The sequence below is a fragment of the Amblyomma mixtum genome, chromosome 4 (assembly GCF_055824585.1).
Source record: "Amblyomma mixtum isolate Tamu chromosome 4, ASM5582458v1, whole genome shotgun sequence".
NCBI lineage: Eukaryota > Metazoa > Arthropoda > Arachnida > Ixodida > Ixodidae > Amblyomma > Amblyomma mixtum.
This window is the reverse complement of record NC_143015.1, coordinates 98,975,069-99,001,736: the sequence shown is the minus strand read 5'-3', so window position 1 is coordinate 99,001,736 and position 26,668 is coordinate 98,975,069. Positions and strand designations below refer to the sequence as shown.

At 46.6% G+C, this 26,668-nt stretch overlaps 1 long non-coding RNA gene across 1 annotated transcript; it reads left to right on the top strand.

The window, feature by feature from the left end:
- The first annotated feature begins 684 nt into the window (after positions 1–684).
- Positions 685–4,410, top strand: LOC149347576 (uncharacterized). The gene is made up of 3 exons (XR_016292148.1): positions 685–756; positions 2,108–2,220; positions 4,334–4,410. It is a non-coding gene; the product is annotated as an uncharacterized LOC149347576 (long non-coding RNA).
- Positions 4,411–26,668: the final 22,258 nt, after the last annotated feature.

Sequence of the window (26,668 nt, the reverse complement as noted above, 5' to 3'; positions counted from 1 at the left end):
AATTTTACGATCGGCTTATAGATTGGAAAGTGGAATATATTACCAAAGTATGCGTCATATTTGCGCGAAAAGAAATGGGTTCTTCCTATTCCTTGGCCTCTATGGGCATAAGAACTTTGTTGGTCTGCGTCAAAATTTCTGGAGCCCGTCACTACGGCGTCCCTCATAGCCTTAGTCGTCTTAGGATGTTAAACACGCATTCAAGTTCGGAGCGTTCTCAGGGAAGTAACAGCATTCCGGCGTTTTGCCCTCTTCTCATCGTCTGCATTCGTAGCAGTGTTCAAGCGGTTCCTAATGCTTTGATATACCTGCGCCTATAATCCGTTCCCGCCGCCACCTTTCCAAGCCTTTTACTATCCCGAACACTGGTCGCTGTGCATAGAATCACTGCTGACATTCAGCTTTCCGCCTTGTATCTTAAACAACACCCCCGCTCTGCCACCGTTTCGTCTGTATCAGCATTGACTGAGTGTGCCCTCTTTTTACCTTTGAGCCCTTCACTACGGTGTCCCACATAGCCTGATTCACTTTGCGATGTTAAATCCCATACACCATCTTACCTTTGTCAACCGTGATTCCGTTCGGCCGTGTTTGGCGACTACCTTTGACCCTTTTTCTCTGAAGAAAAAAATTACATTTATCACACAACTCTGCAGGAGACGGATTCCGACTCCGCGGCAACCAGATGCGATGGCCCAGCAAGTGCCAAAATCAGACCTACCTTGCTGCCACATCGTTCACGATAATTTTTAAAAGGTGAGCTTCTCGTAACGTGTTTTGTAGAAAAAAAGAAAGTTTGCCATCACACCTCTACACACGTCAGCCGCATATCATCATCTGCAGTAGGCAGTCATTTCCTCTATCCTACTAATTAAATCAACAGGACACAGTCGGAAAAAACGTGTTGCTTCACATGTAACTGCTGGTTAACGGATACTGACCCGCCGACCGGCACCTCTGGAATGGCAAATGTATCCTCCGTGGAAGGCTGAACTTCGTGATATGTTGAAAGCTTTAGTGAAAGGCATTGCTCCAGTGCATGCCAGACAAGGCTTTAACAGTTTACACAAACTTTCTTTCCTTCCAACTATTCCAACGACTATGAACACTTCATAATAATTGATATCTGTGTACAAGCACTTGTCCTTTGCAAACGAAGAGCCCTTAAGCACATGCAGAGGTGTTTATGCTCCATTTTCTCACCGTAGGCAGCTAAATTCCATATATTTGTCATACAGAACTTTCCATACTCAAGGATAATATTCCGTGGTAAGTGGAGGATTGATGCTTCTTCGAAAGCTCCAGTTGCACACTCAATAAGCAACCATTATAGCTAAGGAGCACACAGCAAGCGACTCCAAGGCCTCTGATGTGTGGAAAATCTTTGCAAGAGTGCTCAATGAACCACTGAGTTGTGAACAGGATAAACGAAAGATGATCGCACATGTGGTTAACTTTTAAGAACATAATTACACTCAAGCCATCCTTGTCATATAAGGTGACGGTCTTCAAGGCAGCTGCTCTTCAATACACGGTTCCTTCTTCTCAACCACCATGCTCCAATTCAGGATCGAAAATCTTTTTAGGCACGTAAGCTTTACTTTGTCCTCACCTGCAGTACTTTCACCTGAGCGGTTGATTGTTTTTTGGCCTGCACCTGCTCTGCACTTTGAAGGTTCGGAATATGGGCAGGGAACTCCGACTCATGGTATCCTTGATTGCTGACACACGATGCGATGTGCTTGCATGACAATAAACTCCAATCGGGTTCGAGGTCCACAGCGGGGGGTGGCACCAACCCTTCGCCCCCCTCCTCAATCCATGTTACTAACTAGTGCAAGTGGTTCCCATCAATAATAGAAACATTTGTTATTAACTGTATGATATCAGAGCTTTTAGTGCAGCAGGAATTCAAAAGCTATTGCAAAGAGTCCATTCCTTCCCAGTCCTTACAAAATGTATCGAGAAGACCCCAGCAGTCTGAGCTGAGTCGACTCCGCAAGCAGTGCTTCTAACTGGCCCATGTGCTGCTTCAACGTTTGTGTTATTACTTGCAACTTCCTTGCAGTGCAGTGATGGAGGCTCACGTTAGATTCTCTTTGCGCAGTCCGGCCGATGTCGTAGACACTGCGTCGGGTGGAACACCTGCGTCGCGTACGGCATAAACCCAGGAGCATAACTGGCTGCCGAGTTTAATGGACACCTCAATCACGTTTTCAGGTACGTGGCGGGATGTGTTCACCTGCAAAATGGAGCACGTTCGCATAATATTTCATGCTCAGCAATGCTAAACTGTCAACCAATTTTTTTTCGTTGTAGAGGACAGGTGAGTGATTGTTGAATAACAGCAGAGTGGTATCTGGAATGCAGTGGGGCTCAGGAACTGTCACCTTGCTTTTGGCCGAGTTTACGGTGAGGTCTTAATCCCCAATTACCTATCGAACTACAGAGATTCAAAGTCAGTTTCCTTCTAGGGGCCTTGTTATGCATCATCACATACAGGCCTCCATGTTAAACCTCCGGCTCGATAACCACAAACTTCTAGCCTTGAAGTCTGATTTGCTCTTGTGTGCCAAGCATATAGTGTGAAAGAACACTTTTTTTTCTGCATAGCATTGTCAGCGGAGCAGTGAATTAGAATACCGCTAAGACGGCCGGTTAACCAATATTCAATATTAATTAACTTATATTACCCTTACCTTTCTACCTATAGAAAACTGTTACAGATGGGTTCGATGGAGGCCGCAGCAAACGCATTTCGATGGAGGCGAAGTGCTGGGAGCCCCGATGTCAGTGCAAGTTAAAGAATCAGAAGTGGTCGAAATTTACGGCGCCTTTGAATACGGCGTCCCTCATGACCTGAGTCCCTTTGGTACGTTAAACCCCCTTAAACCAAAAACGAAACCATGTCACTTTTTAAGCTTTCTGAAATCCCATTCCAGTCTGCGCTACAGCGAAAGCAGTTCTAGGCAAGAAAGACTGCGTGCTAATAATTATTTCACATACTACTCACATAGCACTGATTTATTAATCCTTTTCGACTGGAGAGCTCAGGACACTACAACTTACATTGGCGCGCTTCACAGGTTAGGGTAAAAGAGCGAACATAGCGCCAGGAGCTTATCAGATATGGTCAGTCATATAGAGAGCTGAGTCCAATTTAGTAATTGGAAGCTTATCTAGTACAGGCACCAATTATCGAGTATGAACCAGAACTCCAGATAATACTGATATCGTTGTTTAGCGCATACACGGGAAAACAGCCCTATTTGGGCTTCTTCGCTTAGACCACTCCGGTGTGGTTTGGATAGCAAAGTTCTGTCAACAATGCTCATAGCCATACTGTACCTCTCATACATGCAAAGATCACTGTTGAGTGTATCGTTTTGCTTCACCGCGATTCTCTGGGACCATCCAAACGAATTTTGAATGCATTCTCTTGCCGATTCCGTGTATGTCTAGGGACAGTCCATTTATAGAGGTCCTTATACTTCGCGATATCAGTGCACGTTAAATCACCCCAATTGGTCGACCTTTCTGAAGCCCTTCACTACGGCGTCTCTCATAGCCTGAGTCGCTTTGGAAGGTTAAACCCCTGTAAACCATAAACCTAGGGATAGCCCATCGGGAACCTTTCCCGCAGTACCCGCCCACTAAATTCCTTAAGTGACTTCTTGCAAAAGCCATCTTGAGGATGTGAAAGCTTGTCCATAGCTCCATAGCATGGATAACAAGAAAGTGAAGTAATTCGTTGGACGGACGGTCTGGTTGGAAGAATTGATTTTTAGTCACGTGTAATTTGACGGATCAGAGTAGAGCCGCCTTTTGAGTCAGATTTGTCGTATGAGGTAGTATGGTCATGAACATGTGGAAAGTTGTTTTATTTAGTTGGTGACAAGATGGCAGCAGCATTAGACTGAATAATTTTCTCCAACCCCTGTCACTACTCATCTTCATGGTGAATAGAATACACCGAGCCTCCTACCACGACCCCGGAAGGCCAGGAACCTCTCAACTTTTTTGAATAAACTGCTACTTTTACAAAGAGAACGACGTGAGTGCAATGATATAACGATACGGAGTGCAGTTCATTCAGGCTTTGTGTTGTGTTTTCCTGTGTTATTTTCAACCGTAATGTAGAATTTGTACGTGCCATTATTTGTAACTAAGTTACAACGCTAAGGAGCACAACCTGGATGGTATGTTGGAAGGCTGAGCATGTGTTGTTCACGACGCCATAGAGATGCAGCGATGAGTTGTATCCCTTGCTTGTTTAGTGCAATATTCTGATGTCCCCTTTTCTGTCCATGAAGTTATATGTTTAATTTTACAGAAGTGGACCCGAAAGAACCGCCTGCAACGCGTCCATGAGTCTTGATGAAGAACCGCGGCAGCGCATATACTCTGAAGCGCATTCATGACGTGGGTGCAAAGAAGGTCGCCGACAGCCAGGCCCGCCTTCACATAACAGTGACAGTGAGGGCGCGTACAAACAGCTGTCACTGGTAAGGAAATTTTCCACCACAGAAGTGCACGTAGCTGTCCCGTAGGATTCATCGCTGTCGTATCAGACGACCATTAAGGCAGTGCATTTGTGTCAAAATGCGTGGCTGTGCTCTAAGGCTCACTTTAAATGTGAAGCTATACATGTCTTACTTTATTGCATATGATACTATCCGCGACAATGTACCGCATGAAACATGTCCGGCAAACGCCTCTAAAGGGTGAATAGCTGCAGTCAGTGTGGAAAAAAGTGTCCACTGCGGCAGCTCCGCAAGAGACTGCAGCCTCTTAAAACTTTGCTATCGTCAAAAGCGTTCTCCGTTGGTTTTCTATGGCAGTCTTGAGCAATACAGAAAACATTGTTGCTACACATCTGAAGCAAGGGCCATTACCTCCAATATTTCCATAACAGTACTTCAAAATTCTCTAATATTCAAAACTTTTGTTCAAATTTGTTGGACCTGATTAAGCCTGGGTCGCTCAAGACCCCCTGTGGCAGCACCTGCCATCGCAGGGCAGTTGCGCGTCGCTTGACCGCTGCACCGATGGGCCTAGAGTCTCCATTGCACAAGTGTTAGCCGTTTTTTTCCCGCGGCTTCCGTGTTCTCGGTAGGATTGCCCTGAAGCTAGAAAGGGAGCAAGAAAACCTTTAGAGTCATCAAAGATTGCGAGGAAAGTATGGATTCTTCAATGGGAGGTAAACTGACAACTTCCATTTCCGCTTGTACTCAAAACTATCTTCTTTCTATGGTATCGGGAATGCATAAGTGTGTAAAGGGTGCATCGCAGTTCTTGTCGTTTACTATGTACGCTAGTTAAATTAGACATCGTGACAGCTGAAGAATAAGGCGAAATTAAATTATTCCATGTTGCTACTTTGCCCACATGCCCATTCCAGTGTGTAACTTTTAGAGCTATAGTCCTCTGGGCTTTGTTAGCTCGCGGTAAACGCGATGGTGTACACACATGTGCACGCAAGATTAGGTGCACCCTATAATGTGCCGCATGGGATCACGCGATAATGGTGCCACCTGCAGGTTCCCGGACGATATATCCTTGATGGCTCCGGAAATTTCGACCACCTGGTGTTCTTTAATGTCAGTGCACGTTAAAGAACCCCAGGTAGTCGAAATTTCCGGAGCCTTTGACTACGGTGTCCCTTATAGCCTGAGTTGCTTTGGGACGTTAAACCCTATTAAACGAAACCAATCTTTAGATAGAAACAGTCGTGAGGACGTGGCGCTGTTTGGTACATGCCTACCATTGCGTGCGCATCTGGTGGATCCAGCTCTTGTTGTCTTCTTGTGACAATGTAAGAATGCAAATGTACCAATACCGTTGCGTATTATCAATACGGGAAGCCATATCTCTGTCAAGATATCTCTTGAGTGTAGCAGCGCTATTCTGTGATTTAACACGGAAGTTTCTCTCTTTTGCAGGAATGGCCCTTCTTTCGATGTGGTACAAAGGAAGAGGACAGTTCCTGCTTCGCCGTGCTGTTAACTTCATGGGTAACTATGCGGCTTCATTCTCGTATATCCCAGCCAAGCGAATATTTGGTAGAATGTTGATGACCTGACTGTTTTTGTGCACGCAAAGTATGTTCATCTGAGGTGCCCATCTTTGGTGCCAACAGAGTGTTGCCAAGAGAATACACCGGCTAGAATGTCTATGCGGTCAAAGCAAAGATGTAAGCAGGAAAAGTAAAATCGAGTTCTTTAGGCACAGGCTTAATATTAGCGTAAACTCACTGCAACCCTGTGGGACAGCTTTTCAAGACGCCCACTGTGACCGCGCCATGGTGGCCAGAGCGTGGATGGTTATTTACGACAGATCGGCAGCGCTCAATACCCACGTGGCCTCAGACACCGCTGCACACACGCAAAAGTCATGCAACTGTGTATAACTTCAATTATGCTTCTGAACGAGCCGATCGTATTCCACTTCGTTCTTGGCGGTATAATAGTAACGTTCTTTTAATTTCACACAGATGGTTTCCATGGAGGACAAGGTTCAGACACATGGAAGAGGCCTTTGTAATGCAGTGGGCGTACTGAGGCTGCTGATAGTGATAATGGTTTTCATGGCTGAACGTAATTTGGGGCAGATACTTTTTAAACAGATTTTAGCCACCTTTTATTTGCACTTTTGGTGCAGCATAGGCTGTTCGTTGCAGGCGAAATTACAGAGGCCCATGTAGCATTCGCTGACAGTGCACGTAAGAACCCCAGGTGGTCGAAATTTCCGGAGTCCTTCACTACGGCGTCTGTCATAGCCTGAGTCGCTTTGGGATCTTAAACGTTAATCAACCATAAACCATGTTTAGAGAACTCTGGTTGGCGCTGTTGAGAATGAGACATGTCCTTGGTAGAACATATTTCACATGGTTGGTCCGCTGCTTTGCCTCCTAAACAACTTTTTTACCACTCGGGACGAGGGTAGCGATGCAAAACTATCGATAGTACTATCGACAGTATGGACAGTTGAATCACTCTCGAACTATAGATGGTAAAAAATACTATCGATAGTACTATCGATGGTATGGTATGGAGGTGATGGTATGATTAACTGACAGGTACTCGCCCGTTTTCGCGGCTTACTCGTCACCGAGCTCTGCAGACGTTTCCTACGTAAAGTTGCTGGATAAAATGTTAGCGCGCGAATGTCCTAGTTGCGAAACATGTGTGCGAAAACCATTTCTGCAGCGGTTACGTCAGCAAGCCAGCACAAGGGCTGTTTTTTCTTTCATCGTATGCAGTTCCAGGTATTTTTCCGAACTGCCCCAGTGCACGTAAAAGAACCACTGCTGGTCGAAATTTACCCGGAGACCTCTACTACGGCATCAATCATAGCTTTAGTCTCTTTGGGACATTAAGCCACATGAGACCGTCAAACCAACCAGGTATCGCAAATATTTTGGTTATATCGGTGGCCAAAAAATGCATAATATTAATATTGTTTCTATCAATAATCTTACCATCGACCGTTTCACTATCGATAGTCTTGCTATCGACAGCGGTTCTGTCGCTACTAGTACTATCGATAGCAACACTATCAATAGTATTATCGATAGTCTACTATCGATAGTAATACTATCGATAGTAGAATCGATATTGATAGTAGTAGTATCGATAGTAGAATCGATAGTATTGCTATCGATAGTAGACTATGAATAATACTGTTGATAGTCTATCGATAGCAGCACTATCGGTAGTTTCTTTACACTATCGATAGTTTCAAAAAACTATCGATACTATCGATAGTGAATTTTCCGATAGTTTTGCATCACTAGACGAGGGCCGAAATCACCTTATGCCTCTGGGAATAATTTGTTTTTCATTTAATTTGTTTTGTTTTGCATAGTACGGAACACAGCCAGAGAGTCTGGCTGGTGGATGAGATTGAGAAGTTAGCGGGTAGCGGGGACCGGCTGGTCCAGCTGGCAAAGGGCAGGATTAACTGGATGGATATGAGAGAAGCTTTTCTTCTGCAGTGGACGCAGTTGGGCGTGTGATGATGACGTGAGATCAAGCATTATCATAATTAGGGATTAGCACATGTCGAAGCGGGCAATGGCGCAAAGCTACCAACAGCGACACCATATAATGAAAGGAACAGAAACTTATATAATTAAAAAAGCTCTTATGTCAGCACAGCCCCGTTTTTCATCTCCAATTTCTTTGTCAGCCATTCTGACTCCTACTGTTTGTAGACGAATTGGTGCTTACTGTCTCCGTGCCGGTTAGGTTAGGACCGTAACTAAGACAGGTGACCTGGCTCGTAAAGATTATTTCCGGTAGATACATGCCTTGAACAACAAAAAACATCGAATTAGCCTTCAAGGCTGCATTCCTGCATCAATGCCCATGTGCTTCTGCATCTTGGCGCAAGTGTTGCTTGCCAGCACGCTGGCACCACTGTTAGGACAGGGGCACCAAACCGATCGCAGCTACTGTTGTGACTGACGCGTCTTCGGCTGGTGAAGGCCAGGCAAAGAAAAACGATGGCAGGACAAACGAAGAAGGGGCTTTAGGTACACTACTTACACGGCAGTAAGATACCGCACTAGGGTCGACAGCATAATGGCCTTGTTCAAACGACGGGGAGGCCGAACGCTGCGTCTCTCTTCTTCTGACCTCCGGGTTCGCTTTTATACATTCGGGGGGTGGCCGAGGGTATAAAAGCGACATGCCGGCCAGGGCATGTCCTCTGTAGTGCTGTTTGTTCAGTTCTCTTGTTCAATGTTCTTGTTCAGTTCTCTTGTTCCGTGCTCTTGTTCAGTTCTCTTGTTCAATGCTCTTGTTTAGTTCTCTTGTTCAGTGCTCTTGTTCAGTGCACTTGTTCAGTACTCTTGTTCACTTTTCCTCAGTTGTCTTGTTCGCATTTCCTTTTTTGCTCATACTTCCGAAGAATGAGCAAGTTCGCGCTATTGGGGCCGTAGTCTCACCTTCGGGGACACCTGTGCACCATCTTTACCAAAAGTAACCTAACAACGGCGGTAACAGTGGGAAAAGGTGGAAGTCGCCTACGGTGAGCTGCGCGCATATACACGTATTTGGGGAGATTTCATCGCCGAGGCAAGAGAAAGAACACCCTTGGAACCTCTTTCCTAGTCTTATTTCTTGCAGGATAGCGCAGGATTCCAAGATATAGCGTCCCTCTTTTGTTTCTGCCTGTAATCTAATGAGCAAATTCTTGCCGGTACCCTCAATGAATTACGTGTTCCTGTCTGACGTTTAGCATGCTAGTCACCGTTTCAGACCTGGTCTCTCCTCCATCAGTGAATTTAGAGGAGAGCGTTCGTAGTCGATACGGTCGCTTGAAATGTGCTGCTTACTCGAAAACTTATCTCACGACTTCTTTTTTCTGAATCTGTTTTCTGAACTCACTGAATTGGGTAGAGGATGTGGAGGGCAGGATCCTTAAATAGGATGCACACATGCCTCTTGTTTAAACTACAATGCTGATACACTTTTCGCGAGGGTCTGTTAGATAGTGGGTTGTCAGACTGGTGGTTTACAGTCTTCTCTAATGCACGGCGTGTTTCTCGTGCAGGCTCTGTATTTGCGCGAATAAGCAGCCCTGGGTGATGGCACATGGCTGCCTAAGAAGAGCTGGGACCAGACCTCTTCCTACGAGCGGCCCTACTGCACTGAGCGTGCATACGAGGGACATGGAGAGTCGGACGGTAAGCTGACGTCGTTGCCGAGTGGCTGCTGTGAGGAGGACATCCGCAACACGTTTTTGCACGCTGAAGCGCCCTATGCCCCTCTCGTCTTTGAGACATCACCCAATGTTCTCGTCTATCCTCTATCCCAAGTCTCTAGCTGTCCTTTGGTCGAAAAGTGTGTTAAGCTGCAATGAGATGCGGACTCAACTGGGGAGCACGGAGCTTTAAAAAGTTTGCAAAACGGCTTAGTAGTAGAGGAATTAAAGCCGTGGCTGTCAAGAGGGTTCATTCTAGACCAGATTTTCTCTTCTGTCATGTCGGGTAACTACCGCAAGCGAAATATTCCCAAATTGTTAAATGTTAGACGGAGCTGCGATGTACTTATGTCAGATGCTGCGTCATCGTCCGGCCTTTCAAGTACACTTTTCTTGCTTTTTGCTGCCCGGAATGTTTCCTGAGGCGCTGCCAGTGATGTTTCCATACTCAGTATGCTTGATTTGCTTCGTAACGCTCGCTGTTCACAGATGCATTGTTCACCCTTATGATTGGAAAGTCCACAATAGTGTTCACTTTGAAATAGGCCCCACCGTTAATGGCTGAATGGAAAGATTCCCGGAGAATCACCTGGAGAGTGTGAACACTGGGTTATGATTCACCAGCTTTTCGCACTTAAGACGATGAATATCAACACTGCTATGCAGGCAGCAAAGCAGCGCGCGTTAGAAAATTGTCTCCAAACAGAGTTAGACAATGTTTAGACAATGTCTAACCTCTTGTGAAAGGGGGTTTGCCGTCGAGTGCTTTAAGAAGCGAAAACATGCACGAGGTGCATGTGATACGAACGTGCCGTACTCTTAATACGATGAATAATTTGTTGGCTGGCAAGCGAGTTATTTCTGTGCACAACCACTGAGTTCGGTGGCATCACAATAAGTGGGGCAAGTGCACCTCGACGTCACTCGATGCGGGTGGAAGCATTTAAAAACATGTTCAATTATGTTCCACTCAACCACTTGCTAGAATTATCTTCATGCACCCATGGGACAAATCGCATTGTTTCTTCGGATTCCAAACTTCTTTCTTGTGCCCCTTAAAACAAGTGGACATGTCTGCGTCTTTCAAAGGGTACAACGGCAGCGGTGTGTGGCGTTCATCGTATTCGAAGCAACAATTCCATTCCACAATCTATATCAGTGAACGTGACACGCATGCGGCATTTTGAAGCTATCACAGACCATCACACTTCTGAAAGCTACTGTCTTGCGCTCGTAAGCTGGTACTTCACAGCAAGCAAACGCAGTGGGAGGAAAGACATTAATGCATGCAGAAAGGTGACATAGAAGCATGGTTGAAAGTCTGTGCCTAAGAAGGTATAGACATAGCATCACCTATACAGCCTTATGAATGGTCTTCGCGGAAACCTATCAGTGTTTTGGACCTGGACCTTGCTGAATTCAGTTTACTTTGCCTCAACAGCTGCCGTGCGGTATTACATGCGGGGAATCAACATAGAGATCGTTAAACTCAGTTTGCTACAGATGCGAACAGCTCATATGTGCTCAGTGCAACGCGTCTGATCTCGCCGTACACAGTAAACGGTACTGCCTCTCTGACAGAGGAAACTTCACTGCTCGGTGAAACCGACAAGTTCCGAACGCTCTGCTCTTCCAACACTGCTGCAAGGGTACCTGACACAAGCGGTCGTATACTAATACCAGGTTCAGTAACGCGGCGAATTTCATTTCAAACGCCACGAGATGTTTTTTGCAGCAATTCTCCCATAGCACAGCGATTTTCCCAACTGAAGACTATGATGAAGCGCTGGAAATCCCAGCACCAGGCCAGCGGAAAGCTTGTACCCTTTCGGAAACCCGTGTATACTCAAGGACACTGCGGATCGAAACCAGCATCTCCCATATGCAGGGCGGATGGTCTATCGGTGCGCTTGTGTATCAACATGTGCAGACCTTAGGTTACGTTCACATAGTCTGCCTCGGTATATTTTAAACCCACGGCTAAGTAAGCTCGAGCTCCCAGTAAAGTAGAAAAGCTGCATTATACTGAGCAAACATGAATTAGAAAACTGAAATATTTTGCGCGCATCCCCTATAACTGAAGTTACGAAACCGTGAAGCGTCATCATTGTGTAGTGAAAAAACATCCGAAAGCTCTACTTGCTCAACATCTGCCGAATTGTGTACACCATAGACTTGCTTCCGAATCGCTTCATGGTTCGCTCCTCACACATACTGTATTGTCTGTGATCACATTTTGCCTGCGACTTTTCTACCCGCTTTCGAAGTTGACATGAAACAATATGTATGAATGATATGGACAGCAGCCATTAAAGTAGTTAAAGCCGCCTACAAGATATGTCGTCCTGGGGAAATTTTTTAGTCCTGCTACAGAAGCATAAAAATTCCTCGTACAGCGGTTACCGGTTACCCCTTTTTCGCTGCCTTAAATGCAATTTCCTGCCCTTCCATTATCGCACATTTATGGTGTTCAGAATTGGTGAGACAGATACGATGCTAATTTTTTCATAACCAGCGAACTGAATTGTTCCTTCTATTTAATTTCAGCTCCAGAAGCGGCGCACCACCAACAGCACAAGAGTTTTCATCGGCACTGCACAAGCTAACTGTTTTCGCCACTAACCGGGGGTGTGAGCTAGTTATTGGGAGCTGTACCTCCACCCCATGGAGAAATGAAAAAGGCGTAGAAGTCCGCTAGTTCCACCCCGCCATTGTAAGTACGGCGTTGTGTCTGGCTACCGCTGAGTGTCCCTGGAATTACGTAACATACCCCCTTTTTCTTTCTCGATCGCAGCTACACAGCCGGAAGGAGGGGCATGTAGAACCTGCGATGTTTATCGGCCGCACTCAACACGGTCGATGAACTGGCTGAGGCGCATCTTGCAGCTCACTACGAACACCTCTCCCACATGACCACAGGAAGGGTTATCCTTGGAAAATGTTAAACTGGGTACAGCACCACTGCTACTCACGAACATTCGCTCCCTTATGAAATTTTCAAACGTATATTCATTCCTCTCCTTCCCAACAAAATGCACCCACTGCATGATTTAAGGCCAAGAAGTCCCCGTAGTCTGAAACTGTTCACGTGGATGCTACGGAATAGCGCGACAAGGAAGCATTTGCACTTTCGGTCGTAGACAATCATCGACAACCCACGGCCATCTCCTTCAACACCAGACTTTCGACAGAGGCTGAGGAGGCGGCCATGGCGCCCGCCATAGGCGGCACCAGGACTGGATAAATCCTCGGCGATTCGAAGCAATCAATCAGGAACTTCGCTAAAAGAAGGCTTCTTGCCCCTGCTCTATCAATCTTGGTAAGAGCCAAATTATCCTCGGAACGTTTCCAGCTCATATGAGTGCCAGCACATACCTCCCACCCAGGGAACATGTCTGCTCATGAATGTGCTCGAGGATTCGTTACCCGGGCACAGGTCGGCCAGTGTCCTTGGTTCAGGAGACAACGCCTGAAAACCTAGCATGCAATCACCCTCTACTTCTGAAATTATTGACTCAAATACCCACCCCTGCACAAATCCCTCTCCAAAGCAGAGCAGGTTGCCTCGCGCGACAACTTCAAACGGGTACTTTCAGTTCCCGCTGCACTGTCTGCTATCATTCTCAAGCAAAGCTCAGTCACATCCTATTCCAATGCCCAGAGGACCAGCCACCTCCGCACCTACAAATCTAAACCTAGGTCAGCGGCAGACTGCGTTCCTCAGCCTGACTCGGGGTACAACGCCGGGTAGTAGGTTGGGACCTGGAGGTCGCAATGAAGCATGTACTTCAAGCCATCTAGCTCTGTCGAGAGGGTCCACGCGCTGTACAAACCTTATCCCTAACCCCTGCCTTCTTTTTCTAATGACAAAAGTTTGCCTTGAGAAAAGGACAAAATGTAGAGCCTGCGGGGAATGCACCGTTTATTATACCCACCGAGTACCATATGAACCCTGGAAAAAACGTGGTGTAACCATGCCCCCCTTTATGTGTCCACCTTTATGTGCCTGTTCAACAACCATAGTGTGATGTGAAGTTTTCTCTTTATTCATACAGCTGCGAAGTTGTCGCATACACGACTTAACCACGCCAAATGCGTGCGATCGCTTCCAGAACGGGAGACCTGTTAATAGTGGCTTGATCGCCTTGCGTACAGTTGTTAATGTATGCTCCAGAGAGACTGCGTATTGCGCATTCTTGACTGCACAGAGAGGGGGTCTGCGATAAATAAGCACGAAATGTGTTAGCCTTTCTTCCTTTTCTGACTAGAATACTCGCATGCACACACCGCTGCTTTGAAGGCCCGCGGTGAAGCGGAGTAGTCAATTATTTTTTTGATAAAGAGATCATATCGGTGCTGGTATACCTATTGATGCTGGTGTACATGGAACATTCAGCAACCTATCTACTGTGCACTAATCAGTCACCAATCCCACAAGAGAAAGAGAATCAGTATCGTGTTCACATGAAACAGCACATGTTGTCGATCGTTATTAGTAAGGCGGTGAAGGGCAGTTCGACTTCTTGCTGTTCAATCCCTGACACTTCACTGCGATATCTTGTCACTTTTCTTCATTTTCCCGAGTTAGTGGTGGTTTTAACAAATACCTTCTTTCTCTTAACCAGGGGCAAAACCACTGCTGGTGTCGGACAAAGGACTGCAGTCGGCTGACTAATCGGAAGTGCTTTCGTCACGTGGGTGCAAGTCGCTTCGCCGACAGCCAGACCCGCCCCCTCCTTACGTGATGCGGCGGGAAGGAACTATCTCAGGTGAGGGAAGTTTCAACTGTGTGTAGCCAACTGTGTGCAGTGTGTAGCTAACTTTAAACTGCGCTTCGAAAACGCTGAGGCTTCGATAGGACATGCCTTTTAGATATCAGATGCCGGGCTATCAGCGACTCAACAGCGCGACCTACGCGCCCTACTGCTTCAATACCAAACCTGCTTCGCATCCTCTTCGAAAGTGCGGCCAACGGCGGTCACAAAGCATCGAATTATCACTTCCGATGATGCTCGCCCCATACGACAGCAGCCGTACCGCATTTCCCCGAAGGAACGCGACGCCATCCAAACGCAGGTGAAGGAGATGCTTACAGACGGCATAATTCAGCCTTCTAAGAGCCCGTGGTCGTCGCCTGTTGTTCTGGTAAAGAAGAAGGATGGGACTTTGCGCTTTTGCGTTGATTACCGTAAGCTGAACGCCATAACGAAAAGGACGTCTACCCGCTGCCTCGCATCGACGACTCACTCGACAGACTTCGCCGCGCCAAGTATTTTTCATCCATCGACCTAAAGAGCGGATATTGGCAGATTGAGGTTGATGAACGTGACCGCGAAAAAACTGCCTTCATCACACCCGACGGCCTATATGAATTTAAGCTGTTGCCCTTCGGCCTTTGTTCAGCGCCTGCGACGTTTCTGCGCATGATGGACACTGTCCTGGCTGGCCTGAAATGGCAAACCTGTTTAGTTTATCTAGATGACGTGGTGGTGTTTTCAGAAACCACTGACCAACAACTTGAACGACTGCGGACCGTGCTGGATGCCCTGCGGTTGGCCGACTTGACACTTAAACCCGAGAAGTGCCACTTTGGCTACAAAGAGCTCACGTTTCTTGGCCATGTTGTGAGCGCCGACGGTGTAAAACCCGACCCCGAGAAAACTGCCGCCTTAGCCGAGTTTCCCCGTCCTACTACAAAGAAAGCGCTCAAGCGCTTCTTGGGTTTGTGCGCCTACTACCGCCGTTTTATCGCAGACTTCTCCAACATCACTGAACCCTTGACCCGCTTAACGCGTGAAGATACACCGATCGTCTGGACTGCCGCGCAAGAGGCTGCTTTCACAGAGCTGCGATGACGGCTGCACACTACCCCTGTGCTTGCTCACTTTGATGAGGAGGCTGCTACCGAGATACATACCGACGCTAGCAATATTGCGCTTGGTGCCGTCCTCGTTCAGCATCAAGAAGGCGTGGAACGTGTGATCGCGTATGCGAGTCGCACACTCTCGCGCACCGAAATCAACTATTCCACCTCAGAAAAGGAGTGCCTCGCCGTCATCTGGGCCACGATGAAATTTCGGCCTTATATCTACGGTCGCCCTTTCAAGGTCGTCACAGACCACCATTCCTTGTGCTGGCTGACCAATCTCCGGGACCCATCAGGCCGCCTGGCACGCTGAAGCCTTCGCCTTCAGGAATTTGATTATACAATTGTCTATAAGTCCGGACGTAAACACGAAGATGCCGACACGCTCTCGCGCGCACCCGTCGAGCAAGCTGATGACCGCACAGAGGACGACAATCGTTTCCTAGGTGTGGTCAGCAGTTCGGACTTGGTGGCAAGGCAGCGTGCTGACGCTGACCTGCGGTCTGTCATGGATCACCTAGAGGGCCATGCTTCCAACGTACCTCGACCCTTTTCCCGGCACCTGTCCTCTTTTTGTAGTCGCAATGGCGTACTCTACAAGAAAAACTCACGTAAGGGTGACCGGACCTACCTCCTAGTCGTGCCATCAGACCTCCGCGACGACATCCTTTCAGCGTGTCATGATGAGCTCACATCTGGCCACTTGGGATTTGCACGCACGCTCGCCCGAGTGCGTCAGGCCTATTATTGGCCTAAACTTCCAGCGACCATCCATCGCTACGTCAGAGGTTCTCGTGAGTGCCAGCGTCGTAAGTCATCACCGCTAAAGCCTGCAGGTTTGCTCCATCCAATTGAACCACCTCGCACACCTTTTGACCAAGTCGGCATTGATCTTCCTGGCCCATTTCCTGTATCAGCATCTGGCAATAAGTGGATTATAGTTGCGACTGATTATTTGACGCGCTATGCGGAAACCAAGGCGGTGCCGCGCAGTACATCCTCGGAAATCGCGCATTTCTTCATACACAACATCGTTTTACGACACGGCGCCCCGTCTTCCGTAATCACCGACAGAGGCACTGCGTTTACTGCTCAGCTCATGCACGAGGTGTTCCAGCTGAGTCACACGACCCACCGCAAGACTACTGCATAACACCCGCAGTCAAACGGGCTCACGGAGCGCCTCAACAAAACCTTAGCGGACATGCTCGTCATGTACGTCGATGTACAGCACAAGACCTGGGACGAGATCCTCCCATACGTGACGTTTGCCTATAACACGGCGCTTCAGGAAACGACTCGCTTTACGCCGTTTCGCCTCGTCTACGGGCGTGACGTACAGACAATGCTCGACGCCATGCTTCCGTGCGCCCCTGACGACCAGGAGCTCACGTCGGACGCCGAGGAGTTTACCCGGCACGCAGAGGAAGCCCGGCAACTGGCCCGTATGCACATCCGACGGCAGCAGGCCACGGATGCACAACGCTACAACCAACGACATCGACACGTAGAGTACCACCCCGACGACAAAGTGTGGGTATGGACCCCAGTACGTCGCCCAGGCCTGTCGCAGAAGCTCCTGAGCCGCTACTTTGGACCGTACACAGTGCTGCGCCGTATCACGGATGTGACGTATGAAGTCCTCCCCGATGGCACTCTACCGAGTTCGCGCCGTCGACCTCAGCATGAGGTCGTGCACGTACTGCGCATGAAGCCTTACTGTACACAGTAAGGGACGTAGCCTCTTTCGCGTGTTCTTTTTATTTGTACCTGCAGCCGTTGAGCGGCACGTGACCGTTTGTTCACTTGCTTACTTCCTCCCGTTCACTCAATGTGCGCCCACGTTTTTGCTTTCTTTTTTGGGGGAGGGGGAATAATGCCGCCAGGTGTCCCCGGGCGGCGCCGAAAGGCCGAAGAAGTGAGGAACTCGCGTGCTCTCGGAGCTGGGACTCTGCTTCTCTGTTTGCGGCCTGTGCCTAGCCTGTGTGATATAGGACCCATCTGTGACAATATTTACTGTTACCTACTACATTCTACTTTAGATTCTCTACTGAATAATTCTATACGTTTCTATAAGAAATTTTATGAAGTCAGTATGGAAAATATGGACGCTGTATGGACTAAGCACTTATAGAAACTTGGGATTCCATATGAGGTCATGCGCATTGTATGAAAATTGCGTATAAATTATAAGGAATTCCTTAGACTCCGTACAGATATGCATTTCCATATATTCTTGTTTACGTTATGGACTCCATATTCCCATAATTCCATACGAGCGGCTCGTATGAAACGTTTCAGTAGGGTTACGGGTCTACAGTATGCATATCAGCGTGATCGTCTTGCGTAAAACAGCTAGAGACGGTACACAACTTAGGACTGCGTCTTGCAATAGGTGCATGCAATTATAGCGAGAGGACATCAAGAATAGCATAATCTACGCAGGCTCACTGGGCATTCTAAAAGCGCTCCATTCTAATAAACAGAACAAACTATCTTAATAGGAGATAGGATCCCAACTATAGCAACAGCCGAAATATATGGAGAAGAAATAAAATTATGCCGAGGCCCGAGCAAAGTCAGCATAGCCGGTAACGAAAGAGCTGATGCTTGTGCGGTGCGAGATCACCAAAGCAAACCAGAGAAAGCAGTATTCCGCACAAAAACTGCGTGACAAAAGTCAAGAATAAACTAATAAAGAAATGGCAGGCCACTTGGGATGATGAAATCAACAACTGCACCTTGTAAAGCCGATCCTTGGCGAATGGAAGTCGTGTCAACGCCAAGAAAGCTTTAGTGAAGTGTTCATATGTCGCCTTTGCATTGGACATAAGCGTCTTGCACACAACTTACTCATGAAACCCTAAATTTGAGCACCTCGGCAGGATTTAAACGGTGCGATCCTTTCCGTTTTGAGTGTGTTGGTGAATGAAACCGCCCCCGCCGTTCGAACAGACAGAGAGCTTATGTCGAATCACAGAGAGACAATGCACAATGAAACTGGAGCTGCATTATTACACGGTGACAGTGAAACATGCCGAAAGCATTTACGGCCGAACTAGTTTCGCAGGCGTCAAATGATGCACGCAGATTTGTTCATATATAAACGTAGTTAGCCGCCGCAGTAGCTGAGTGGTTGTGGCGCTCGGCTACTTACCCGAAAGAGACGGGCTAGATCACGGCCGCGGAGAATTTCGCCTCTACCGAAATTCTAGAGGCCCGTGTACTTTGCGATGTCAGTGGACGCTAGACAAACCCAGGTGGCGAAAATTTTTGGAGCCCTTCACTACGGCGGCCCTCATAGCCGGAGTCTCTTTGGGCCGTTAAATTCCTCCGAAACCAAAATCATAAACGTAGTTATTTCTTTAGTGTAAGCAGACATCCATGTGCGTTCTGCCAGTTTTTCGGTGAACCTCACGATATGCCAACAGTCAACACTTGTTCCCTACTAACATTCAGAACAGTATCATTTACACTGATTCTCTTAGCATACTAACCTCAGTTCACCACAGAAACGCAGTCACACCAATAATCGGTGATATCATACACAACATAACAAGCGTCACAATACAGGGACAAGACATCAAATTTTGCTGAGTTCCCAGCCACATTGGAATCACTGGCAATGAGAAAGCGGATGAATGTGCTGGAAAAGCTCGGAACAAAGAAATAAAGAAAGTGAACATTCCTTACAAAGATGCTACAAAGTTGGTACAGTGTAAGCTAAGAAATAAATGGCAGTCGCAATGGAATATTGAAAGAAATAATAAGCAACATTTAGTAAAACCCATCCTAGGCGAATGAAAATCATGCTCACACCAAAAATGATTCATCGAAGTTATTTTATGCCGCCTCCGTATTGGACATACGCATCCCACACACAACTTCCTACTTACAAAAGAAGACAAACCGCTTTGTGAAAAGTGCGGAGATGAAGTAACAGTAAACCACATATTATTCTCATGTGCGAGACTTGAATCACTAAGGAAACAACACTCTACTACATTTTACAAAGAACACATTCCTTTTCATCCAGCATTCATTTTAGGTGAAGATGCACTCGTCAGTATACCCTGTGTTCTTAGCTTTTTAAGGGAAGCCAGTATTCATAAACTCTAATCTACTCACCCTGTGATTCACTACATACAATTATACACCTCAGCCACTTTCTCAATCATGAGAAGGAGGCTGAGGTTTTTATCTGAGTTCTTGGGAGCCTCGAAACCCTTGCCGAGCCAAGGATGTCCGCGGAGGTTACCCAACCTTTAAAAGTTTCTGCTATCAGACATTTTTAAAATTCTTGTCTTTCATCAGCTAGGTAGCAAAAATAACTTTTAGGCCCTTTGAAAACAAACTCTGCTCAAGCCAATTTTTCCCTACCTTGTTCTTGGCGCATGATAGCCTAAGCCGCTTATGCGCTAGTAAACACAACACAAAAACAATAAATCCGAAATTTCATGAAATTCCTTGTGCCACCTTCTGTGCCATGAAAGACACTGGCTCTGGCGTCATTGTACGCAGCCTCGGGAGGTGACAGCACCCAGTCCTGGTGCCGTCAGCGAACCCGACCTAGTCGTGTGGAACATCTGCATCGCGTATGGACTCGAATCCGAGCCTCACTGCAGCCTTCGCTACACTACGTTGGGGTAAGAAATCCTTGGCAATAAAGTTAGTTCTAGTTGTGCTCTTTCTACTTTGATGCTCCATAATGTTTGATAAAACAGAAAACTCTGGCTAGGTCGCATGTGCAAGCAATTTAATTGTACACAGCGTTGGGCATGAACGTCACTCTCGACTTTGTAGTTAAAAGCATTTATTAGGAATAAGGGGTTTAGGAAAGGGAAATAGGTCGTCTCCCGCCAGGGCACTTTGAGTTTGAAGGTGATCGTGCTTGGCGCCACCACGGACCATTAGCCCCATACGGAAGCTGTAATATGCACCATGGCGATAGCTCATAAGTTGAAGGTTAGAAACCATGAGCGGTGGCGTTTAGGGACATGGTCAAGCCCCGGCCAAACTACTCCCCATCTGTTTACCAGGTGCGGAGCTCCGGGACGTTCTTTTGTCGATTGGGGTGAAGCACAATTGACAGAATAGGAACCCTTCATCCATACATGCAAGGAGACCAGAGGCAAGGAGACCTGTGCCAAATGTGCCGAAACCGAGCATGACAGACAGCTGCCAAGCAACTGTAACAAAATGTACACAGTCCAAAGGTCCGCATGCAGCCTCCTCGCGAATCCGAAAAGTCTTCAAAAAGAAAAGCAAATAATCAGTCTGAAAGTACATGAAAATCTATCCTACCCTGAGGCACGAAATAAATTGAGTGAACACACATCCAGATCGTGTGTTGATCTGCGTCTGGTGCCAGTAAGCACACAGTATGCCATAGTTCATGTGTGCCTCCCCAGTCCCCCACCCGAACGGCACTGCGGTGTCGGCCCAATTGTCGGCCCAGAGGTGCACATGACAGCGGCCTCTGGGACAGAATATAGAGTGAGGTTGTAAAGGACGACCTCTCCCGCTCCACTAATGTACCGCGGGGGAGAGAGGAAAGATGAGTAAGGGGATGAGTGGTGGATAGGGGATAGAGTATATATAGAAAAGTGAGGGACAATCAAAGTTAGTGGGAAATCCACCATTCTAATTCAGGCAACTGCCCAGGCCGTGCCATCCACATCTCTGACTAGTGTAGCCAAAGCTGCCCTTCCATGTCGAAAGAAAGGCTCGCTGTCCTCTGAGCCGGCATGACGCACACTTTTCCCAATCGGGAGGAGCCACAAATTCGTACCCCCGCGGGTTCCCTGCAAAAATCCAGCGCCTCCTCCGAAGCGATGGATATAAGCAGTAGCTCGTCTTCGCAGAAGCGGTGGCGCAACTTCTTTGAACAAAGAAAGGGAGAAAAAATACCAGTAACAGTCCGCCACAAAACCAGGACCATAGGTTTTTAAATGCATCCCCGAAAGGCATCAGATATAGCATTACTAATTCACTGGAACTGTAGAGAGGCTAAAAAGCTACAGTGACGTAAAAGATATTCTGGCTTTACATTCCCCAGTTCTTTTCGTGTCTCTAGGAGACAAACTTAGGGTCTGAGGGTACAGCCATAGTCGTCCAAAGTAGTGTGGCCACTCGTGAAGTCGGGCTTCAGACTACATTTGAAGCAGGCACTATTTTACATTTTGAAACAATTACATTATGTTCCGTACATCTTCAGCCACACCTGACAGTAATACTCCATCACATAGAAAAACTTTTAAAACAATTGCCAGAGCCATATCCCCAAGAGAGTCACTCCAATTTGCAGGGTAGCGAACACACGTATCCGCCGCGTGGACTCTGTAGCATTTCGCATTCTACTTCTGATCCTAATACGTCGCTGCCTCGGATCCTAGATATGGCGGCCGTTTGCTGCTCCATGGAAACGAACGTTGAATGACCCCACTAAGGGACATCAGGCGATCTGAATTCCTGGCATACAACAGAGTCGTCCCTCGTCGTCCATATCTCGTTTCGGGACGTTGAGCGGCACAATTTGTTTTATTTCATTTTTGTGGCATTCTGCGGTTAAGGATAATTTCTCTGGTATTGCGCAGACAATAATTAATTCGGGCTGCTTCTTGAAACCTAGTTTTTCTTACATTGCAGTGTACTGTGCTCAAAAATGATTCTTCATTCGCAGCCGTGCCAGAGGTGGAAACGAGAATTAGACCCGGAGTACTCGCTGCGTGTCTCTGGAGTCGAGGCCACGACCAGTTCCTGACAGCTCAGGCACCAGTACCATTGTCCTGTGAGTGATTGTTGTTGAGCAGTTGGGATCAACCTTGTAGTACTGCACAGGTGAAAACGTTGGATGCTTCTCGAGCAGAAAATTACTAAGAATGTGCAATTTCAACGGAGACAAAATGGGACAGCCCTTGTGCGCTAATGTAATGTTAGTACGCAATAGACTGGAGGCCTCCACTGCTTTGTCCATTATGCCATACGACCTGCTTTGGAGCACCCAACATAACACTCCATACCATGTCAGAAAACGTACTGCTCGAAATAACCTCCCTCCTCTCCCCCCAAAAAAATGACGCTGTGTCAAGCAGTCAGCATGAGAAGCTCTTAATCTTAGACTAAAATATAAACAATGTATACTAGAATATATACTATAAAATACAAATAGCAAGGAATGCAATCAACGTATGTTCTGGAATGTAATCATGCACGGACATTTTTTTTTGCTAAGAAAAGATGTAACGGAATAGCAACCGATTACTTCTCTGTAATTTTCAGATACTATTCATAGGCAGTAATTGACCACTGAAGTCAGTTACATATCAGATGAAGTAATTGTAATTCGTTACTTTCCTTTGTAACATGTACAAGTCTGATGAAGTTTGGTACAGCCACAGCGATAGTTGGCAGAATCTTCAGAACACAGTTTGTTGGTGAAAACAACGGTTTGTTGCGATTCAAGTTTTACACTTTGTAGGCTTTCTATTCCACAAAACCTTTGAAAACCCAAGCCACTCTGGATCATTGGTTATGGCGCTCGGCTCTTGACCCTAAAAACGTGAGGTCGATCCCGGCCGTATCGGTCACATCTCAGTCGAGGCGAAATTCTTGAGGCGCGTGTACTATGCCATGCCAGTGAACACTAAGGAACCCCGGGTTGTTGAAATTCTGACAACGCCCCATACATTTTTTCTTATATTATGTGCCATGGAACCGGTTTATACACACAGGACTAGTCTTAAAACCGACTTCACAGTGTCTTGCACCATTAAAATCCACCATCATCATCAATTCAAGAATCTGTGTGAAGTGAAATTTTACAATTGGCTTATAAATAGAAAAGTCGAATATATTACCAAAGTATGCGTCATATTTGCGCGGAAACAAATGGGTTCTTCCTATTCCTTGGCCTCTTTGGTTATGATAACATTGTTGATCTGCGTCGAAATTTCTGGAGCCCTCACTACAGCGTCCCTTATAGCCTGAGTCGTCTTGGGATCTTAAACCCACATTCAAGTTCGGACCGCCCTTACGGAAGTACGAGCGTTCCGGCATTTTGCACACTCCTCATCGTCTCCATTCTGTGGCAGTGTTCTAGCCGTTCCTAATGCTTTGTTATATATCTGCGCCTCTAATCTGTACACACCGTCACCTTTCCAAACCTTTCACTACCCCAAACCCTGGTCTCTGTGCATATGATTACGGCTGGCATTCATCTTTCCGCCTTGTATCATAAACAACACTCTCGCCCTGTCCCCGCTTCGTCTCTATCATGGTTGCCGGAGTGCGCCCTCTTCTTACCTTTGAGCTCTTCGCTACGGTGTCCCACATAGCCTGATTCACTTTGGGATGCTAAACCCCATAAACCGTCCTACCTTTGTCAACCGTGATTCTTTTCAACGGTGTTTGGCCACTGCCTTTGAGCCTTTCTCTCTCTGAAGAAAAAATTATACTTTTATCGCACAACTGTTGCAGGAGACGGATTCCGACTCCGCGGCAACCAGATGCAACGACTTGCAGGAAGTGCCAGAACCAGACTTGCCTTGCTGCCACATCGTTCACGATAACTTTTCAAAGCGTGAGCTCCTGGTAACGTGTATTTTGTAGAAAAAGTATTTGCCATCACACCTCTACATATTTCAGCCGTATAATCTGCAGTAGGCAGTCATTTCCTCTACCCTACCGATCAGATCAACAGGACACAGTCGGAAAAAAAAAACGTGTTGGTTTACATGTAACTGCTGGTTCACCGATACTGACCCGCCGACAATCACCTCTGGAATGGCGAATGTATCCTCCGTGGAAGGGTGACGTTCGTGATATTTCGAAAGCTTTAGTGAAAGGCATTGCTCCAGTGCACGCCAGACAAGCTTTATCAGTTTACACAAACTTTCTTTTCTTCAATGTTTCCAACTATTTCAACTGCTGTGGAACACCCCATAATCATTGACATCTGTGTACGTAACAGCAAGCACTTGTGCACTGCAAACGAAGAGCTCTTAAGCATGTGCAGAGGTATTTATGCTCCATTTTCTCACCGTACATAGCTAAATTCTATATATTTATCACGGAGAACTTTCCATACTCGAGGATAATATTTTTCTGCGGTAACTGTGGGATTGGCGCTTCCTTAAAGGCTGCATTTACACACTCAATAAGCAACCATTATAGATAAGGAACACACCGAAAGCGAGTCCAAGGCCTGTGGTGTGTTGAACGTCTTTGCAAGACTGCTTAATGAACCGCTGGATTGCGAACAGGATAAACGAAAGATGATCGCAGATGTGGTTAATTTTTAATGAAATACTTGCACTCAAGCCTTCGTTGTCGTACAAGGGACGGTCTTCAAGGCAGCTGCTCCTCAATACATTGTTCGTTGCTCTCAACCGTCATGCTGCAATTCAGGAGACTTCGCCCCTCGTCTACCTTTCCGATTTGTTGTGTAACTCTTGTACATTGCCAATTCTCTACACTGTGCGCTCAATCCATGTTACTAACAAGTAGTTCCCATCATTTATAGCAATATTATTTTATTTACTGTTTAAAACTAGAGCAGTTAATACAGCAGGAATTAAAAAGCTATTGCAAAAACTCCATCCCTTTCCAGTGCTTACAGAATGTATTGAGAAGAACTTTGCAGTCTGAGTTGACTCGACTTGTAACTGGCTTGTAACTGACCAATGCGCTGCTTCAATGTTTGTGTTATTACTTGCCACTTCCTTGCAGTGCAGAGATGGAGGCTCAAGTAAAATTCTCTTTGGGCTGTCTGGCCAATGTCGAACACTATTGCATCTTATGGAACACCTGCATCGCGTACTGCATAAAGCCAGGTGCACAACTGGCGGCCTGGGTCGGTGGACACCTCAATCGCGCTTTCAGGTACGTGGCAGGGGTGTTCAACTGCAAAATGCAGCGCTTTCGTGTAATATTTCGTGCTCAGCAATGCTGAACTGTCAGCCAATTTTTTTTTTTCGCTGGAGACAAGTGAGTGATTTTGGACAACAACTGAGTGTTATCCGCAATGTAGTGGGGCTCAGGAACTAATGTTACCTTGCCTTTGGCCGAGCTTACGGTGTGGTCTTAATCCCCAATTAGCTATAAAACTACACAGACTCAAAGTCAGTTTTCTTCCAGGGACCTTGTTATGCATCATCACAAACAGGCCTCCATGTGAAACCTCCGGCTGAATAACCACTAACTTGCCTCGCAGTCTTAGTTGCTCTTATGTGTGAAGCATATACAGTGTGTAAGAACTTTTTCTCGGCGTAGCATTGTCAGCGGTGTAGTGAAGCAGAATACTGCTAAAACAGCTGATTAATTAATATTCAATATTTCTTAACCATTAACTTCTATTACCTCATATTTTCTTTCAGCAAACTCCTATAAGCGGGCTCAAATCTGGCTGCAGTGGTCGCATTTCGATGGGGGAGAAATGCTTGAGGCCCGTGTACTGTGCGATGCCAGTGCAAGTTAAAGAACCCTGAATGTTCGAAATTTCCGGAGCCTTTCACTACGGCGTCCTTCACAGGCTGAGTCGCTTCGGGACGTTAAACCCCCATAAACCAGAAACCAAACCATGACAATTTTTAGGCTTTCTGATAACCCTTTAACTCTGCCCTTTAGTGAAAAAATTTTTTATCTGGTACAAGCCCCAATTGTCGAGTATGAGCCAGAGCTCCAGATAATTTTGATATCGCTGTTTAGTGCATACACATGAAAACAGCCCTGTTTGGGCTTCTACACTTAGACCACTCCGGTGTGGTTCGGATAGCAAAGTTGTGTCAACAATGCTCGTAGCCATGCTGTACCTCTCTTACATGTAAAGATCATTACTGGGTGCATCGTTTTGCTTCAGCGCCATTCTCTCGGACCATCCAAATGAATTCTGATTGTATTATCTTGCCGATTCTGTTCATGTCTAAAGAAAGTCTGTTTCTAGAGGTCCGTGTACTGGGTGATATCAATGCACGTTAAAGAACCCCAATATGTCGAAGTTTCAGGAGCCCTTCAGCACGGTGTTCCTCCTAGCCAGAGTCGCTTTGGGACGTTAATCCCCTGTAAACCATAAACCTAGAGATAGTCCGTCGGCCA